This window comes from Schistocerca piceifrons, unplaced genomic scaffold (genome assembly GCF_021461385.2).
Source record: "Schistocerca piceifrons isolate TAMUIC-IGC-003096 unplaced genomic scaffold, iqSchPice1.1 HiC_scaffold_1035, whole genome shotgun sequence".
Lineage (NCBI taxonomy): Eukaryota > Metazoa > Arthropoda > Insecta > Orthoptera > Acrididae > Schistocerca > Schistocerca piceifrons.
The window spans coordinates 15,001-20,000 of record NW_025726836.1 but is presented as its reverse complement, the minus strand read 5'-3'; the positions used below and the strand labels follow the sequence as shown (position 1 = coordinate 20,000).

At 62.5% G+C, this 5,000-nt stretch overlaps 1 pseudogene; it reads right to left on the bottom strand.

Annotated features, from left to right (window-relative positions):
- The window catches only part of LOC124725241, a 7,958-nt pseudogene that overhangs the window by 2,338 nt on the left and 620 nt on the right, over positions 1-5,000 (bottom strand).

The following is a 5,000-nucleotide window of genomic DNA, read 5'->3' as shown; positions in this document are numbered from 1 at the left end:
GTGTAGGCGCGCCGCCCACATTTCCCCAACCTGCGTTGACGATTTGAGGAGGTGGCCCTCCCACATTAGGTGGCGCTCCAGCACCTCGATCTCACGCTGCACCTCATCCATGCCTGCACCGTCGCAGGCTGGCCCTATCTTCTTCAGCGCCAGGAGACGGGACCGACGGAGGGTCGGACCCATCCATCGGCAAGATGGAATGCCGAGGCCCCCCTGGGCAACAGGAGCGTGGAAGTATCCCAGGGGGGTGTCCGCCGGAAGGCGGAACCATCTCCTGACGGCGGCCCGGATGGTAACGTCGGCCGACTTCAATGCACCCACCCGGGTGCGGCTGAGGGCCAGCCCGTGGTACAGGCCAGGGAGAAGTACGTTGGTGAGAGCGTGGAGGCGCTGTTGCGGCTTCAGCGGAGCTCGGGAGATGACGTCAAGCTGCTCCACCAGGTGGCTACGTGGATTGAAGACACAGCGACCCGCCGTGGAAAATTGCAGCCCCAGGTACCGGAAGGTTTCACCCACACGCAGGGCAGGCATGGTGGTATTGCCTGCTGTGAAGGTGACATTGCTGTCCACCTTCACCTTCTTCTCGCGCCCTGACGCGACTAAGGCGAGGGTGAAACACTTCCGGGCGTTGATCTGCAGCCCCAGGTGGGCGAGGGCTGCGGTAGCTGCGTCGATGAGGGACTGCAAGCCCCTCGGGGTCGCTGCAAACAGCAAGACGTCATCTGCAAAGGCCGCAGCGTTGACTCTGCGACCGAGAATCCGAGCTCCGATGTGGGAGGGCAGTTGGCCTAAAACGTAGTCCACCGCAAAGTTGAACAGGAGGGGGGAGAGGGGATCGCCCTGGCGAACGCCCCGTGCTGGCTGCACAGACACGCCCACGCCGGCGCCGTCCGCTATCACTGTCGTGCTGCCCTCGTAGCACCGCTCGACATACTCGACAAAGCAATCCGGCAGGCCATGCGCCTTCAGCACGGGGCGAAGGGCAGCATGATCTACCGAATCGAATGCCTTAGATACGTCGATCGATGCCACAAAGACAGAGCGGCAGGAGCGAACTGCGTCGGTGAGAGCAGTGTCCAAGATGAAGGTATTTTCCAACATCCCATCCCGAGGGATGAATGCCCGCTGACGTTCGTCCACAGCACATGCGCGCATCAGGCGTGACGCGAGAACCTTGTGAAAGGTCCGCGCCAACACCGAGCAGACCGTAATGGGGCGAAAGTCAGCGGGGGATGTTGGTGCAGCCGTTTTCGGGAGAAGGGACGTCCGCGCGCGAAGCAGGCGTTCCGGAAGGGCGCGGGCCAGAAGGAAGAGATTCATCACTTTCACCAGGACTTCGTGCGGCAGGCGCCGCAACTCCGCTGGGGTAAGGCCGTCCGGCCCGGCTGCTGATCCCCTGGGCGGCAACGCGGCGGCGACCTCCTCATGTGTGACCGGCCCCCATATGCACTCGAGAGCGACAGGCTCTGAGTGCGGGAGGAGGCGGTCACGAATGAAGCCCGCGGTGGAGATGGGCTTCTTGGTGAAGAGGTCCGCCCAGAAGTCCAGCAGACCAGGGATGGCAGGTGGCGGCTGGAGCAGGGTGCCATCCAAGAGGCCGCGCACGCAACGTGCACGCGACCGTCGGAAGGCATCCTGCGTTCTCGCGTACTCCCAGCGGCGCCGCTTGCGCTTCTGCGTCGGCGGCGCGGAAGGCGGCCGCTTCGATGGTTGGCGCGGCCGCTGTGTCCTGGTGATCGATCTCTCCCCTCTGGACCCGACCGACGCAAGGGCATCCGGGAGCATGCCCAGGATGACATCGGGCGGCGTGCCCCGCCCCAGACCTATGACACGATCCAGGGCAGAGAAACGCTGGGCGGAAGCGGGTAGCCCCGCCAGATGCTCCCAGATGGCGGCGTCAGTCGGCCCCTCCGGCGGCGGCCCGGTGGTGTCGGCCGCGAAGTCCTCGGCTGCGTCGACGGGCGGCGCAGCGGCCTCGCCCGCGTCAGGCAGCGGGCTCGCTGCTCCCCGGCGGGACGCCGGCTCTTCCCCCCGACCGATCTCAAGCGCCTCCATGAATTGGCGGACAAGCTGCTTGTGGGCAGCTTGCCGCCGTCGGCACTTGATTGCCTCGAGCGTTCGGTCGGGGAACATCCTGATGAGTTCTTGATTGACGAAGAAGAACCGGGCGTCCCTCTCAAGGAACAGTTCGGCCTCCGCCTTGGCGAGCGACAGGACTTCTTCCTCCGTCCACCTCGCGCGATGCCTCTCCGTGACGATCTCCGCGTTGGCGGCCGCAAGATGTTGGCGGCGGCGATGGACCCCGAGACCGTTCTTGATTGTAAAGCTGCGGTGGCACTCACTACAGGTATACATAGCTGCAAAAGTTACAAGATTTTCGGCACGGCCGGTTGGCCGGCTAGGTGCTGGGGGAGTTGGGGTGGCACCTTCAGCGGAAGGGCCACCACTTATTCTCTGCTTACTGCCCCCAACTAACAAAGGGATAGTGCGAGGGGGGGCTGGTAACCCCCCCAAGCCCCTGGTGCGGTCTTCCACTCTGTGAAATCAGCGGGCCCACGAGAAGGGGAGAAGACCGCAGGAGAGGAGAGGCTAAGAGGGCTAGGCCCATGTATTGCGCATCACTCTCCCTGTAACTATAACCCAAGGAAGGCACCTCGCAGCAGCAGCACGACTACATCAAGACCGCACTTCGAGAAGCCAAGTCCGGATGCAGCCACACCGCCGCCACTTGGCCACCTTAAGAGAGTCATAGTTACTCCCGCCGTTTACCCGCGCTTGCTTGAATTTCTTCACGTTGACATTCAGAGCACTGGGCAGAAATCACATTGCGTCAACACCCGCTAGGGCCATCGCAATGCTTTGTTTTAATTAGACAGTCGGATTCCCCCAGTCCGTGCCAGTTCTGAGTTGATCGTTGAATGGCGGCCGAAGAGAATCCGCGCACCCGCGCGCCCCCGGAGGAGCACGCTAAGGCGGACGCGGCCTCGCAGCAAGGAAGATCCGTGGGAGGCCAAGGCACGGGACCGAGCTCGGATCCTGCACGCAGGTTGAAGCACCGGGGCGCGAACGCCGCGCAGGCGCGCGCATCCTGCACCGCCGGCCAGCACGAGGCCGACCAACGGCGAGAGCAGACCACGCCCGCGCTAAACGCCCGCACTTACCGGCACCCCTACGGCACTCACCTCGCCCAGGCCCGGCACGTTAGCGCTGACCCACTTCCCGACCAAGCCCGACACGCCCCGATCCTCAGAGCCAATCCTTATCCCGAAGTTACGGATCCAATTTGCCGACTTCCCTTACCTACATTATTCTATCGACTAGAGGCTCTTCACCTTGGAGACCTGCTGCGGATATGGGTACGAACCGGCGCGACACCTCCACGTGGCCCTCTCCCGGATTTTCAAGGTCCGAGGGGAAGATCGGGACACCGCCGCAACTGCGGTGCTCTTCGCGTTCCAAACCCTATCTCCCTGCTAGAGGATTCCAGGGAACTCGAACGCTCATGCAGAAAAGAAAACTCTTCCCCGATCTCCCGACGGCGTCTCCGGGTCCTTTTGGGTTACCCCGACGAGCATCTCTAAAAGAGGGGCCCGACTTGTATCGGTTCCGCTGCCGGGTTCCGGAATAGGAACCGGATTCCCTTTCGCCCAACGGGGGCCAGCACAAAGCGCATCATGCTATGACGGCCCCCATCAACATCGGATTTCTCCTAGGGCTTAGGATCGACTGACTCGTGTGCAACGGCTGTTCACACGAAACCCTTCTCCGCGTCAGCCCTCCAGGGCCTCGCTGGAGTATTTGCTACTACCACCAAGATCTGCACCGACGGCGGCTCCAGGCAGGCTCACGCCCAGACCCTTCTGCGCCCACCGCCGCGACCCTCCTACTCGTCAGGGCTTCGCGGCCGGCCGCAAGGACCGGCCATGACTGCCAGACTGACGGCCGAGTATAGGCACGACGCTTCAGCGCCATCCATTTTCAGGGCTAGTTGCTTCGGCAGGTGAGTTGTTACACACTCCTTAGCGGATTCCGACTTCCATGGCCACCGTCCTGCTGTCTTAAGCAACCAACGCCTTTCATGGTTTCCCATGAGCGTCGATTCGGGCGCCTTAACTCGGCGTTTGGTTCATCCCACAGCGCCAGTTCTGCTTACCAAAAGTGGCCCACTTGGCACTCCGATCCGAGTCGTTTGCTCGCGGCTTCAGCATATCAAGCAAGCCGGAGATCTCACCCATTTAAAGTTTGAGAATAGGTTGAGGTCGTTTCGGCCCCAAGGCCTCTAATCATTCGCTTTACCGGATGAGACTCGTACGAGCACCAGCTATCCTGAGGGAAACTTCGGAGGGAACCAGCTACTAGATGGTTCGATTAGTCTTTCGCCCCTATACCCAGCTCCGACGATCGATTTGCACGTCAGAATCGCTACGGACCTCCATCAGGGTTTCCCCTGACTTCGTCCTGGCCAGGCATAGTTCACCATCTTTCGGGTCCCAACGTGTACGCTCTAGGTGCGCCTCACCTCGCAATGAGGACGAGACGCCCCGGGAGTGCGGAGGCCGCCGCCCCGTGAAGGGCGGGGAAGCCCCATCCTCCCTCGGCCCGCGCAAGGCGAGACCTTCACTTTCATTACGCCTTTAGGTTTCGTACAGCCCAATGACTCGCGCACATGTTAGACTCCTTGGTCCGTGTTTCAAGACGGGTCGTGAAATTGTCCAAAGCTGAAGCGCCGCTGACGGGAGCGATTATTCCGCCCGAGAGCATCCCGAGCCAACAGCGGCGCGGGTCCGGGGCCGGGCCAGGTAGGTCCGTCATCCGGGAAGAACCGCGCGCGCTTGCCGGGAGCCCGAGCGCCCAAAGGGGCGAATCGACTCCTCCAGATATACCGCCGGGCAGCCAGCCAGGACACCGGGGCTCTGCCCAACAGACGCGAACCGAGGCCCGCGGAAGGACAGGCTGCGCACCCGGGCCGTAGGCCGGCACCCAGCGGGTCGCGACGTCCT